General features: G+C 46.3%; 1 protein-coding gene across 4 annotated transcripts in view; it reads left to right on the plus strand.

Annotated features, from left to right (window-relative positions):
* The first annotated feature begins 11,430 nt into the window (after nt 1–11,430).
* Nucleotides 11,431–15,531, plus strand: part of CUL1 (cullin 1) — a 113,702-nt gene continuing 109,601 nt past the window's right edge. The window contains exon 1 of one of the 4 annotated variants that reach the window (XM_070265134.1): nt 11,431–11,775. The gene's annotated coding sequence lies outside the window, so the exon portion shown is untranslated. Of the gene's footprint in view, nt 11,776–11,799; nt 11,981–12,069; nt 12,268–12,914; nt 13,086–15,531 lie in introns of those variants that run through there. The other 3 variants (XM_023639896.2, XM_023639893.2, XM_023639895.2) reach the window with 3 other exon arrangements.

Raw genomic sequence — 15,531 nt, forward strand, 5'->3', positions numbered from 1 at the left:
GTAATCGCCTCTTTGGCATGATCTCAGAAGAAATCCTCCACTGTTTCTATGTTTGAAACTTACTCAGCAGGAGTCACAGTCTTGCATTCCATAGTCTGTCTCAAGGTTAGATGAAAATGATAACCATTTATCTGGAACATAACAATGAACAAAACCTGTCATATGCATTATCCCATTTGATCAGCACATCAAGACTGTGAAGTATTATCATCACAATCATTGTCCTTTTAAGGTGCAATGGATAAAGGGACCTGACGAAGATGGTCCATGTCATGTTGAATATTGGTCAACTAGTAAATAGTGGGGGTCAAACTTAAACTCTGGGCCTTTTATTACAAGTCCTGGGTCTTTCCACTGCACCACGCTGACTTAACTCACACAGATAAATAAATTACAGATCTCGTTGCTGCATAGATGAAGCCAGGAGACTGTGTACCCCAGGGACCCTGAGAGATAAGGGTAGTGGCTGACCAATGTAGTAGTCTGGATCTGCTGTGGACATAGAAGCCACATGGTAGGTTAAACAAAGAAGCTGAATATAAACAATCATCAATTATGATGAAATGGAGTCTGTAAGATAGAAGGAAACTCTATTTGGTACCCTAGGGTGAGGGAGAGCACCCGAGGAAAAACACACTTGGAAGACGTCCTTGATCTCGTTGGAGAAGATGTGGTTCAGCCCACCAGACAGCAAAGAAATTCACTGGTTTGGCCAGGCTGAGGCTGGTCTGGAGTTGCTGGGCAAGCAATAGGCCACCCTCTGGAGTGCAGGTGCAGAGCAGGCAGCAGACAATCAGCAACCAGGGGTGTGCACATGAAGTGGGAGTCTGGGAGCAGCAGGGAGGGGCAGAAGGCCTTCAGCTGCAAGTCTTGTGTGGGGAGCGGGTCGGGGGGGCCTTGCAGAGGGAGCTGCTGCTGAGGGTGTGAGCCTCCAGGTCCTAGGCAGCTGTGTGCAGGCAGCACGGGAAGGGGAGGGGCACACACAGATGGGGTCCAGGTGCTGGCACGGGCAAGAGGCCTTCAGAGTGTGTAGGACGTGTGGGGACTTTAGTTTCTGGGTCAAGGGGCCTACGGAAGAGACTCTCACAATTTTAAGAATTAATGCAGCAACAATTTAACTCACATTTATAAAGCACTTGTTATTGACTCTTTCTTTCAACAGAAATTTATTGAACATCTACTCTGTTCCAGGCACTGAGTTAGATGCTACTATTTGCAAGGCAATAGACCAAGGCACTGTCAAAACAATGACAGGTATCTGACCCTCAAGCCGCCTGAAATCTGCACACATAGATCAATGGAACAGAATAGAGAACCCAGAAATATAAGCATACATATAGTTCAACTCATCTTTGACAACGTTACAAAAACAATTCAGGGGCAGAAGGGTAGCTTTTCCAACAAATTGTGCTGGAGCAGTTAGTTATGCATAGAGAAACAAACGAACCCCGACCTAGACCTCTCACCTCATACAAGAATTAACTCAAAATGGATCCCAGAGTTCAATGTAAAACGTAAAACTATAAAACGTTTAGAAAAAACCACGGAAGAAAATTTTCAGGATCTAGGACTACCCGAAGAACAATGCATAAGAAAATGTGATACATTGGACATCATCAAAGTTAAAACCTTTTGCTCCATGAAAGACAAGATTAAGACGATGAAAAGACACAGGACTGGAATCCACATCTATTGTAGAGGCCCAAGCAAAGCACTATGAGCATCCAAAGGGGAAGGAGGTCAACGTCAGCCAAGGGAATCTGGGAGGTCTGACGAGGTGATAACTAGACTAGGATTTGAAAGACCAGTAGTATGGCAACAGATGGGCCCAAGAGTGAGAGGAGCATCCAAAGCAGAATCAGCAAAAGCTAGAAGGAAGGAAAGTGTAAGAATGTTTATACAGTAAGCAGCCCACTGCGGTTTACGGTGTATGGGAGGAGTGGAGTGGGAAGTGAGCCTGGAAAGGTGGGTTGGGGACAAATTGTGCAACTGAGTGCACTTGGGACATAGCCCTGCTCCCAAATAGTTTACAGCCAGAAAATGTTAAATACGGTAAGAGAAGCAGGGAACCGTGGCAGGTGTGAACTCTGGGCATCCAGAAGAATGGGATAATTTGGCCAGGGGCCAGAATGCAAGCTGCCCATCTGCTCCAGGTGGCATTGCCCGAGGGGAAGCGGGAGGGAGGAGCTGTGCCGCCCGTCCTGGTCGCTTTCCCTCTTCCTTCCGCTGTCTTAGGCACAGGCTGGGATACCTGAGTCTGTCTTTTTTCCATGGGAGTCTCTTCCTTGCTTCTTCCCACAGTCTTTCTCAGGCTGAGGGTGGAGCTGGAAAAGCTCGCCTGCGCACTTACAGCGGAGTTGATCCCACTGAGCACAAGCTAAGAGCCACCGCTACTGCCCATGTTTAAGCTGCAGTGTAGCATTTTAGCTGCCAGGGGAAACGTCAGTCAGTGAGCAGGTGGTTTATGAAGTACTTACTCAAGAAACACATCACAGTAAATGCTTTACTCTATTTTTCAAAACTGTGGATACCCTGGGATTTTAAAAAAATCACTTTATTTCAACCATTGGTGTTTTACATCTACTCACCTAATTCTATCAGGAAAGCTGAAGTGTCTGTGGTTCGAAGTAAATTTTATTCCATTGCCAGTTTCTTCCAGGTGGTCTTGCTGGTAGTTCAGAATATGTCTTTTTGCACTGTTCAAGTAGCACTTCCTAATTTAAAGGCACTTAAGGTAGCAATCTTTTAACAACTAGGGAACTAGATCACTAGATATTTACCTAGTTCTAATCATTTAGTGAAAGGTTGGAGTTGGAAGGAAGGTGGTAAGGAGAAGTAAAATATCAGTGAGGAAAGAATGGGAAAGATGGACTGGCTTCCCAAATGCGAGGAAAAATTGTATTTATTTTGGATACTGAGTTGCTGATTTCCCACCTATCTTGTATCTCTTGCTCTTCTACCAGTTTGGGGGGGGGGGTGTAATTTTTGTTCTCTTCATGGTATTTCCCTCTTGATTAACTGCATGAGCTCACAGAAGCAGACTTAAATGCTGATGGCGTCAATAAAAAAGCCAAAAACCTGCCGATGGCCTTGTCACTGTTGAGATGGAACAGTGGCTGATGACATTGACCTAAGTTTCTGGGACCTTATCAGCAAAAATAAAATGTAGCTCTCGTTGTACAATGAGAGTTTGGTTTCTGAACCTACCCTGCCAGCAGAACTAGCCAGGAGCTATTTATTTAGATTCCAATTCTGAATTAAACAGACATTCTTAAAAAAAATGGTCAGAGAAATTATGCAAATTCTAAAGAAGTCTATTCACTTGCCACTCCGAAGAAAAAATGAACGGGAGGGGAATGAAGTTAATTTCCCCCATAAAACGGTAGTATAATATCTTTTTTGGTTACTATCTATGCATTGAGAGTGCCAATCTGCAGGCTCCTTTAGCATCCATTTTTTTATCCCCAAAGTCAATATTGAGTCAAAAAGCAACTGACCTTACAGACCAAGAAAACCAACTTGTAGGGTCATTGGAATTTCTTCAATTCTCTGTACACATTCTCTAAATACTATAGCTATTCTTTAAAATCTATCATATAAACAAATGGTGTTGATGGGCTATAAAGTTTTTCCTGGCACAAATATAGTATGACCTGGAAAACACACTTCATCATTCATGACTAGAGTGTTCTCTCCAATTTATGCCAATAAAAACTTGAAATAATCCAAAATATACTTTACACGTATTACATTACATATGAGAATACAAGAATAGTGGCTCAAAAATGTAAACCCCTTTTTTTTGGCAATCAAAAAAGGAAGTCTGAGGTGAGATGGAATTTCTCAGAGACTTTTGGCTAATGTTTATGCAAAAACATCAGGACACACAGTGAGGGTAGAAAAGAGGCTGAGGAAACTTCATAGAGAAGATGACATGGGATCAGGGACCTGGAGAATGACTCCGATTTCTTCAGGGAAAGAAAAAGGAAATAGGACATTCCCAACAAAGGACACTATCAGGAGTCCCCAAACCTCCTGGGGAGATCCACCTGGTTGTCAAGTGTGGCTGCAACACAAGGTCCAGGAGGAGACGTGTCTGGAATGGGAAGAAACTAGGAAGAGAGATTGAGGTCGTACTGTGAAGATCATTATCGAGTCTTCTTATGGAACGTGAAACCATTGAAAGTTTTTTGTAGGAGAGCTATACAATGACAGTAATATACCAAACGCTTACTATGTGTCAGATATCCAACACCATGAAATGCTATAACTTCTTTCTTAAAACCATCCTGTGAAGTGTGTACTATTCCCATTTTACAGGTGAAATAATTGAGGCATAGACCTATGAAATAACTTTTGCAAAGTCAAACAGCTAGTCAGTGGGGGAGCCAAGATTTGAACCTAGATCGTCTAATTCTAGAGCCCATGCTATCTTGCTTCTTGAGGAGGACCACCACATTTTAGAAAGATGCCTCCGTGGCTGTGTGGAGGATGAATTAGAGGAGAGACTGGAGGGAGGCAGACCAGCTGGGAGGCCATTGTGACAGCCCAAATGAGAGCTAATACCGGTCTAAATTTGATAGGATTTAATGAACAAATGGATATGGAGATGAAAAAGTGGTCAGGATAAAAAATACCTCAGACCTCTAACTTGAATGACTGGGTGGATGGAGCTGCCAATACCAGAGGCAGAAAACAAAGGAGAAGATATATGGGTCAGGGGAGAAGAAAGAATAGTGGGCTCTGTTTGAAAACAAATGATTTGGAATATGAGGGACATTCAAGTAGAGGGTCTGCAAGCAGGTAGAAAATCAGAACTGGAGTGTGGGAGGGGTCAAGGGTGGAGATAGAGGTAGGGGTGGATGCTCTCAAAGGTTCTGAAGCTTTCCCTTCACCGCTCCTCCCATGCATGAGCCCTGCCCAGCCCCCGAGGGAGGGTCCTAGCTATATATTCACATAGTCATATGTGTTTGTAAAAATTTCGAAAGTAGGTTGTTGTAGCTGCAATTGATCAAGACTATCACTGTTACTTCTTTCCACCCCAACTTCCTCTCGCTCACCTTCCCCTCAGATCCAGGGGCAGTGGAGTGCTCTAGGCATTTGGGGCAACCTGTTTAGGGGGAAGCTGAGTTAGGAATACAATATAGTTTGGTATTAATGGGATACATCTGTGTAGTTTCCATGTATTATTGGTTATTGCTAACCATCCTAGGATAAAAAATTTTCTTAAAGAACACCTTCCCCCAAAACTGTATAAACATTAGGTACCATGAAAGCTAGATGTGTCCCTGGATTGAGTTGAAGGTGACAATTTGATATAGTTGACAATTGAAACCATGGAAACAAGATTGCACAAAAAGAGAATGTAGCAAGATCGCCAAGAATGGAACCTTCAGGAGCGCACATTTAAGTGGTAGGTGGAAGAGAGCCAAATGAAGACAAAGTTATCAGATAAGTTAGAAGAGCCATGAGAGTGTAGGAGTTTGGGAGCCAAAGGATGACCAGTTTCAACATGGAAAGGTAGGCAGTGGAAGTACCAAATGCAGAAGAGAAACTCTCCAATGTAATAGGTAGGTAGAAATAGGCTGAGGAGTCCCTAGGAGGTAAGAAACTTGGGGCAATGAGTGTAAACTGCTTTTTAAAGAAATAAGGTACCATTTGCTATGTCTGGGGTATCCTTCTCTGTGCTTTCAAATGTTAATTTTATGTGTCAATGTGGCTGGGCCATGGTGTCCAGATATTTGGTCAAACATTATTCTGGATGTTTCTGTAAGGCTGTTTTTTGGATGAAATTAACCTTTAGTCAGTGGACTTTGAGTAAAGCAGATTGCCCTCCATAATGTGGGTGGGCCTCATCCAATCCAGTCAAAGGCCTGCCTAGAACCATGACCTTCCAAACCAATGGCCATTCAGCCAGCAGACGACCTTCAGATTAGGTCTGCAGCATCGGCTCTTCCCTGGCTCTCCAAACTGCTGGCTCACCCTGCAGCTTTTGGACTTGTCAGCCTCCATAATCACGTAAGCCAATTCCTTAAAATAAATCTCTCTCTCTTGCAATATATATACACGCACATATACATGCACCCACATTCTGTTGTGTTTGTTTCTCTAGAGAACCTTGGCTAATACAGTCCTGTAGGGATACAAAGTTGTTTAAGAATGTCCTCAAGAGGCTTACCCAGTGTGAGGGGAGGGGTGGAATTCACAGCAGGAAGAGGAGCAGGAAAGCTTTCACTAAAGAGATTAAGTTTAAAGTGGGCCCAGAGAGATGGGTTGTATTTGGGTAAGCAGTGATGGGGAAGAGCAATTGATATGGAAGGTGTCATTGGATGAGGAAATGCAGGGAGCCCATTCCAGCATCGACAGGAGTCCAGTTCCGATCTGGCTTGAAATATGTAAGAAACCAGCGAGAGACAAGTATGGATGGATCCATGGAAGCCACAGCGTAGAGACTGTTTCAAAATGAGGAATGAAGTGTTTGTCATTCTTTTGGTAGGAAACAGGGAATTATTAAAGGTCTTTGAGCAGGAAAGTAGCATGACTGGGTTTCATAGCACAGACAATCCTAACTAATCCTTGAGTTGGATTCCAACCGTTCTTTCAGAATACTATGTGCCAGGCATTATGGTAAATTCTGTAGACGTAGTAATAAAAGACACAGTCTCTGAATTCAAGGAGCTCACAACCTGTGAGGGAATGGGAGATAGAGAAGGGAAAAAATTTTAATGCAATATTGATAAACTCTTTAATAAAAGTAAGTACATGGTATAAAAGAAGAGCACCCAATCCACATGTAGGCGTGGGGCTAGATTGAGGTTTGAAGGGTCATAGAAGGCTTCCTGGAAGAAGCGATTTTAGGATAGTTTTCTAGAACTCTGAATAATTTTCTCATAGGGACTAGGTTGAATCATTTGAAAATGAGTTGCAATTTCATATGGTCCAACTTAGTAGAATGTTATGCCGGTGTTCAGGTTCCCCAAGTCAGACCTCAAAAGCCTACTTAATTCATGACTATTTTGCAATAGTATTTCTGACTAAGCAGTCCCCAAACAAGAGGCCTAGGACAGCTCAATATGCAAAATCTGAAATCGGACAGGTCAGGTTTTAAAATACTTCCATCTCTGTTCCTCACTCAACCATCTTGTGCTTAAGGCCCCTCTCCCCAGAAACTCTGGCCCCTAGGCTTTCGGCCTGCCCTGAGGCACTTGACTTTTCTCCCAAACTTGATTTGCCCAAAACTTCCCATTCCAAGGTGCTTCCGAGCTGTGTTAGAAAGAAGGCAGCCTGACTGAGCTGGTTAATGCTAACGTATGAATGGCTATCAAGCCCTGTTACCCTCCCAGAGATATCTGAATCATTGAGAGAGGACACTAGGAATGTTTGGTGCAATTCCAGGCAATAGAAACAAGGGCTTTGTGTATTTGTTTGTATAGGTCATTTGTAAGTCAAGAGTTGAGAAGCTGGGGGGTACCCATCCTGTGTTCCCCATTCAGACATATTTAGTTTGTGACTTTGGTAAGTAAATTTCTGCTTCTTATCTTATATCTAGTTACATTTAATATCATTAAAATATCGTTTATTTGGCATTTGATGGCACAAAATGAGCTATGAATTTTTTTCTAATGAATTAAAGTAGAGGATTTAAAAATCTGCTTCTTCAAAAAGAATTTATGAGTCATTGTCCTAAGTGGAAGAAATCATATTATTTCATCTCTTTCTTGCTTCATTTGAATACCAAACTGGTTGAATTACTCTGCATAGTTATAGCATATAGGTAGTCATTTTTCTAAGAGGAACTAGTTTATTAAAAAAAACTCACAAATACTATATATTTCATGATTTGGATTAAATAAACACATTTAATTGAAAAACATGATTTACTTGGCTCCTCTTCCTTAAAATACACTATTTCAAAACAAATAAAGTTTATTGTAATACTATGTCAAAATGCTGAGTACCAGAAGTTGTAAGGTCATAAGGTTTGAAACTTTAACGGAGGAAGGAGTGGTTCATTAAATCAGTGGTTCCTAGACTCAGGTCACCAGATTGGACCTGGGTAATTATATCATCATCATCATCATCATCATCATCATAGGTCATGTTTATTAAATATTTAATTTACATCATATGAGATACTATTATCACCCCCATTTCATAGATGAAGAAACTGAGGCACAGAGCAGTCAAGTAACTTGCTCAAAGTTACCTAGATAATAAGTAGTGAAACACTTATATGACTAAGTAAGAAGCCAGGATGTAAACTCTGGCAGTTTCAAATTCCCTCCCTGTCCCTTTCCACCCAATTTTGACTCAGTCAACCTGAGATTTTGTCCACAGGTGATTCTGGGGAAAGCAAAGTGAGGCTTGGGAACTATCCTATTAATTGAACTTACTTTGCACTTGCTGGCTAGTTCCTCACCCATGTCTTAGAAATAACAGCTCATATGGCTGGTCAAGTGACACAGTAACCTTCATTTGATTAGTAAACAAATATGTTTTGACCACTCTTCAGTGTTCTTCAGGCACAATGCTCAGGGGGCTGGTGAACTTTAGGAAACAGCGCCTGACCCCAAGGCACAGACCATCTCATTTAAAGGTACATGTGAGAAGTTGGCAATCAAGGAGAGAGCACAAAAGCCTGGGTAGAAGGCGCAAAGTAGGATTCCTGGGAGGGGACCTGAGCAAGATCTTGCAAAGGGAGCATGATTTGCAGATGCAGAAAAGGAGGGAACTATTTCTGTTAAGGGAACAAATGGAAACAAGTATTCACAAATGAGGATTCAAGGCTGGTATTTGTGGGCCAACAGTAGGCCCAACAGCATTGGATGAAGTTGAGAGTTCCTTTTGGGAAGAGGCTAGAAAAAGTAAGTTAGGACAAGAGTAAGGTAAACCTTAAGTGCCAGGTCAGAGCTTGAACTGAACGCTATAAACGATGGGGAGCCAGTGAAAAGTATGAAAGGACAAACACACAATGATGAAGGCATGAGTTTGGAAGGAACCGTGTGTGATCAGTCACTGAGCAGGCTGCAAGGACCGAGAAGGTAAGAACTAGGACAACCATTTAGAAAGTCAAAGGAACAATACAGGCATGGGAAAATGTCATAGGAAAGGGGCGGATATACGTGGATTTGGGAGTCACTGGATCAGGCAGTACCACTGACCGCGCTGAGTGATTTGGAGCAAATTGCCTAATATCTCTGAGCCTTGGCTTTTTTCATTGAAAAATCAGTGTGACGATAATAATGCCTGCCCCCACAGACTGAGCCAAAACAGAGAAAAGATTTCTCAGATTGGTGACTAGCTCTGGGATGCAAGTTAAATGGGTCAGTATTTTGAGTTTTCAGGCCCATATGACTTGGAAAATGTTAGTGTTATCAACAGCGATAGAGGACTCAGTGGACCTCCACTTTATGGAAGATGAGGAAAGAGAGGGAACTAAAACTTAGTGTTCCAGCAGTTATGCTGGAATTACAAAGGAATTACCCTTCACCTAACCTTATGAGGGAGGGATTTTTTTTTTGTTTGAGGAAGATTGTCGCTGAGGTAACATCTGTGCCAATCTTCTACTTTATGTGGGATGCTGCCACAGTGTGGCCTGACGAGCGGTGCCAGGTCTGACCCCGTGATCCGGGCTTTTGAACCCAGGCCACCCAAGCGGAGCACGCGAACTTAACCAGGATGCCGCTGGGCTGGCCCTATGAGGTAGGTATTTTTATCCCCATTTAACAGTTGACTTAACTAGAGCAAAAGATAGTAGTTGAGTCTGGATATAAACCAAGTTCTGCCTAAAGCTAAAACCTGGGCTTTTGGAAGTTCATTGCAGTGTTTTAGACCTGTAAAGTTATTATTTATTTCATTGGTTTGGGCTAATATTCTAATAATAATATTTTGAATTTTGATTCTGACATCTCTCAAGTTAATTATCCCTCAACTTTGGCTCATCTAAAAGAGGAACATCAATTTTGCTGAGATGGAGGAGAAAGATGGAGGTAGGATGTTTTGGAGTGGAGAGAGAGTAGATGGCCTGGATCTGTTAGGTAGGAGACAAAGTTACCCGCTCAGAGTAGAAGTGGCGTAGATGCAACCTGGTTGTGAAGCAGACATAAAAGTCAAGGGAATAGTCTAACTGCTAAGAATGCTAAGGCAGAGGGGTGGAGAGGAAAGGATTAAGGAAGTTAAGAACCCGGAATTGAGGCAGTGAGACAGCGGAGAGGGTGATACAGGTGGACTAAATACTTCCATTAAGGAAAAATGCAGGGTGGAAGAGACAAACAGTAAAGGGAAAGTCGACCCATCCAGCTTGTGTGTTAGCTGTGGGGGGAAGTCACAGACAAGGAGACCATATTGAATGATGAGACTGGAGAAGATAGGTTAGAGAAGATGGAGATGAAATAAGTTGTTGTCTGAGGAAAGCACAGGTTCCAGTAAGGGGAAGAAACAAGGATATGAAAAAACCACATATGTACAGTGTGGACGAGCCTTCCATTTTTATCTTCAGTCTTACCATGTGTCCACAGAAAAGTTGTTAAATACACCTAAGTTTTATTTTGACTGGGCTATTTAGAAGTAGAGGATATAAACCAAGAGTTTTTTAACCCTCGCCCAGACGGAGATTACCTGCTTCGGTGACAAGTATAGACAAATGCAATACTTCTAAAGACACTTTACAGATGTTGACAAAAGACCACATTTCAACAGGAGGAACCACATACACAGGTGGGATAACTCTTCCAAGAGAGAAACCCATGTTACTCAGGAAACAGCATGGACTCTGGGAGAGGCCCTCTGCTCTGGGCCTAGGATTTCTACCCCAAGGTGGTACTAGAACCTCTGTACTGCTTTAGTTTGGAGCAAAACAGGAAGTTACATTCATCTTGTCTTTTGCCCAGAGGGGACAATTTGAAATCCTTCCTTGCTTGCTCATGGAATTAGCCAACTCTCTGGTATGTTGTGAACCTAGGTTAAAGCAGGAGCCCCTTCAAGTCCATGCTTCCTCCAGCCTCTGTCACCATAGGAAGCCAGGTAGCGATTTGTACTGCTAAAATTTGTATTTAGAGCATTTCAAGTACCCAATTGTAACAGTTAATTTCAAATGAATGCGACCAACTACTTCAGACTACACTTGAAAATAATACTATTTCATCGTCACACTTCTGACCCTCCGTATATGTAAATTCTTAAATTTCATTCTAGATCTGTCTTTACAAAAATTAACGGTAAAGTGAATCTTTGTCAACACTTGCCCAAAACGAGTTGGCGAAAGAGTTTGCAGAGGAAAGCCCAGCTTGGTTTTATTTTAGAAACGATTTTAGAGAGAGTGGGAGAGGCGCAGATGAGCTCTGGCTTTCAGGGGGTGACTGCTGAGACCTGCCGGTGGAAAGGGCTCGAGAACGCGGGACACGTCTCTCGAAAGTCTGCGCCTGATGTTCAGGGCCACTTGCCCATCTCGGACTTTATCAGCCGGTCGGGGACACTGCTTTTGGCTACCCTCCCCGCCCGGGGTGTAGCTGTAGTTGTGCTCCACGTCGGTTCGGGGGTGTGTGCGCCCAGGAGAGGGGCAGGAGGAGGTGGAGGAGCGTCTCCTCCAGGCTTTTTTGGGGCAGTTTCCCCAGAGGCTGGTGCCCCCAACCTAAAAAGGTGACCCCTCCTCGTTCGTCCGAAGTGGCGGGAAGCCGGGTCTTGAGCAGCGGCCCAAGGCGAGGGTGGCTGTAAAATCCGGCGGCGGAGCCGGGGCGGGCGCGGGGGCGCCGGGGAAGGGCCCCGGCCGGCTCTCAGGTAGGAACAGCCGGCGAGCGGGCCCGGGCCGGCGTGGGGTGGCCCGGGGCCGTGGCGGCGGCGGGCGGGCCGTTTCCGGGCCCCTCCCGCGCCTCGGGCCGCTGGGGCGATGGCGGCGACGGTTTCCCGGCTCCCCCGCCCCGGACGCCGATGGCGCTGCGTTCCGGCCCTCCCCCCTGCCTCTCCCCCGCGGTCGCCGGAGCCGGTGAGGCCAGGAGGGCGGGGAGCCGGGGAGGAAAGGCGAGAGGGCGGAGGTTGCGTGGTGCAGGCGGCGGCGGCGGGAGGAGGGCCGGCGGGCGGGCGGGCCGAGGAGGAGGAGGAGGAGGAGGAGGACGAGGAGGCGGGAGCCGTGGCGCACGCAGCTCCAGGCGGGGCGGCCCCGGCGGCGGAGGGACGCAGCCAGACCTTGGCGGGACGGGGATTTAACCGGGGCCAGGCCCAGCGACCAGGTGGAGACGCCGCCGGAGCCATTTAGGCCCCAGGGAAATGCGGGTGAGTGGCGGCGGCGCCGGGCGCGGGGAGGCGGCGGCGCAGGCCCGGCCCGGAGCCGCGGTGTCGCAGTGACTGGGGCCGCGGCGGCCGAGCGCAGGCGCCCGGCGAGGCCCGAGCCGCCCCGCCGCGGCCGGGCGGAATGGCGGCCGGGCCGGGGGACTCGTGGGCGGAGGACGCTGGCGGCGGGGGGAGCGAGCGCGGCCCGGCCCTGAGTCACCCCGGCCGGCTCGGGCCTGGCGGGCAGCGGCGCCGGACGCGGGCGCGGGGCGGCAGGCCCGGACTACGCACTGGGAAAAAGCCCGATTCATCGCGCCCGAGGCGGCGGCCTTGTGGCGCCGGCCTCTCTCCCGGCCGCGACCGGGCTCGGGCCGCGGAGCCGGGCGGCGAGGGTCCCGGGCGGCGCGGCCGTGCGCGCCTGGCCTCCCCTCGCGCGGCGACCCCCGCGGGCGCCCGGGCTCGGCCCCGCTCCCGCCCGCCGCGGCTCGCTCCCCCCAGCCACTCGAGCTCTCCGGTCACTGGCGGGCTGCGCGCAGGAGCAGCCCCGGAGCCGGGCTCCGCTTTCCGGTTCCCTGCCCGCGGCTCTCGGCTCCCCGCCTGCATTGTTGCGCCTGTGCAGGGCGCTATTATTGGGTAATAGTCGCCCTTTTGCTCCGCTCTTGGGGGAGCAGGCGGGGAGGCGCGCAGGCATGCGAGTGCGGCGACCCGAGCGGACCGAGCCCCGGCGCCCGCCGAGCGCCCGCCTGTCGGGTCGGGCCTGCGTCGCGGCCTCGGCGCGCCCCCCGGCCTGCGCCCGGCGGGAGCGCGCGCTGACCCCGCAGGTACCCGGGCGCGCGGGGCGGGGGCGCCGGGAGCCCTCCTTCTCCCACCTGTGTGTGGGGGGTGTAACGCAGGCCTCAGTGGTGGTGGAGAGAGAGATGCTTAGTAACATTCCCTGAGACTCATCCCCGAAGTTAAGGGTTTTCTCTCTTTAGCGAGCTCTCTGCCAAAATTAGGATTCTCTTTTCCGATTGGAGCACTGTTGTTGCTTTTAGTTCGGAGTTGGGGTTAGTGGTTAAGTGTGCAAATACGGGATTGCATTTAATTTACTCAAGTATTTATTTGCTCTGTGTAATTGCCCTTCCTCTTAGTGGCATTAAAACAAAGTTAGGAGTGGAGTAAATTGATGACGCTGTTTCTGAAATACACTTATCGGAGTGACAGAAGAACTCAATTCGTTTTACCGTAAGCCCTGAGCCTCTAGAACCTCAACATTTCTTACCACTCCGCAGAAGTGTGAATGCAGTTTTAAGTTGAACACTTCAAGTTGTGGCCGCTCCAGTCTCTACCTGATGCTCTGAAATCTTGCAGAGTTTATGGACTGTGTAGCAAAATAGGGAAAGTTGTTTAAAAAGCAAAACCAGTTATTTTGTTTAAAAAATATTCAGGTAGGAGATTTTCCTTGTTGAAGAAAGTTCTTGGCTATTAGAAAAATTTTTACTTGAAAGTTCTGCTTGTTGCTTTTTATGGTCAGTCGAAATGGTTAACATCGCATTTCAAGTTCCGAAGCATGCAAACACAAGACTGGCTTGCTTTAACTCTATTCTGCCCATTTTTGGAGGTAGAGAGAGCTCATTAAGTTTGAGAGGGGTGGCTGAATTACTCTCTAAAAATATTAAATTTTTTTTCTCCTTGGTGTCGTCTTTTAAAAACTATTTTGCTAAAAAGAAAAAAGCTTTAGATATACTAGGATTTTTTACCAACTTAAAATATCCTCCTTGTCTTAGAGCCACATGCTCGGGTCCTTCAGGCATGCCCCTGATTCCTAATGTCCACCCCCTCAGAGGACTGAGGGGCACACCAATGCCTGAGCTGATTCAGCAGTTCCCTTAGATGTTAGCCCCTAACACTCCTTTGTCTCTTACTGAATGTTATCTTCTAGAATAATTAACTTAGTCTTGATTGTCAGTACAGCCTTATTTCCCCGTAATTTTTAGGCTGTGAATTCCTTTAAGGTAAGAGAGAGTCCTTGTTGATTTTTGCATCCCCAAAGTAGCATCGAACTTGGTCATGGGTACGTTGGTTGTTTTTTTGAATGAATAAATCTGGAATAAGTCTAACTTATGCGTGGTGTTTGACTACCTCTGATTTTGGCTACAGTAAACAGTCACTACTGCGCTTAGCTGATGAAGAACGCAGCCTTTGTTATGATGGTTATTCTAGCACCCCAGGATCTGTCACAGGGCCCCAACAGAAAAATGGCCAGGTTTTCTTTCACTATGGAAATCCAGGAAAGTGCAAAGAAAACGGTTGTGACACTTTAATTAGCTTTTTTCCCTCAAAGCTAGTTTGAAGGTGCAGATTTTTCAGATTTTTTTGTTTTTCTTGGAAACAAGCTTGAGGTCTTTCCCTCAGGGCACATACTGCAGCCTCCAGTGAAACCCTCGGTGGTAGAGCCTCTTCCCTGATGGAGAAATACGGCAAACCCACCGGTGGCACTAGAGTCTGATGTGACATCTCTTAGGGGAGCGATGGCTCTTGGGTCCTTGAGGGCCTTTTATCAGAAGTTCACTGCCAGTATACCCAGCAGACACAGTGTGCCTTTCTTTCAGCATGGAAAATTGAAATGAATATGCTTTAAGTGGAAGAATTATTTGCTATTCTTCAAATTAGAAATTAGGCCCGAAAAACTTGGGAATATGTTTGTGTTTTGTTCTCTGCTGTCTCAGCCCTCCGTAGGTTCCAGAGCCATGGCTGCCTTCAGCAGCTAGTCGATCTGGAATATAATGCCTGTTGGGGACCTTTGGCTTAATTTTGAACTTGTCTTTTCGATGTGATTGGAGAAGAGAGTACTGTTTTCAAGGTACTAATTCTAGGTTCACCTTGCCCTTTTTTTTTTTTTTTTAAAGATTGGCACCTGAGCTAACAACTGTTGCCAATCTCCTTTTTTTTTTTTTCTCCCCAAATCCCCCCAGGATGTGGTTGTATATTCTAGTTGTAGGTCCCTCTAGTTGTGGCATGTGGGACGCCACCTCAGTGTGACCTGATGAGCGGTGCCATGTCCGCGCCCAGGATCTGAACCCGGCAGACCCTCGGCCACCGAAGCGGAGCGCGAGAACTTAACCACTCGGCCACGGGACCGGCCCCAGCCATGCTCTTTTTTTTGATATCTAGTAGTTTCTCAGTAAGGTGTGTTCTTTTGTTTGCTTTTCAAAACTGAGAAATGAACATTAAATGAAGAATAAACCAGATTTGAATAAAACCTTTAAGTTTCTTCTATTACTGAGG

Source organism: Equus caballus, chromosome 4 (genome assembly GCF_041296265.1).
Source record: "Equus caballus isolate H_3958 breed thoroughbred chromosome 4, TB-T2T, whole genome shotgun sequence".
Taxonomy (NCBI): Eukaryota; Metazoa; Chordata; class Mammalia; order Perissodactyla; family Equidae; genus Equus; species Equus caballus.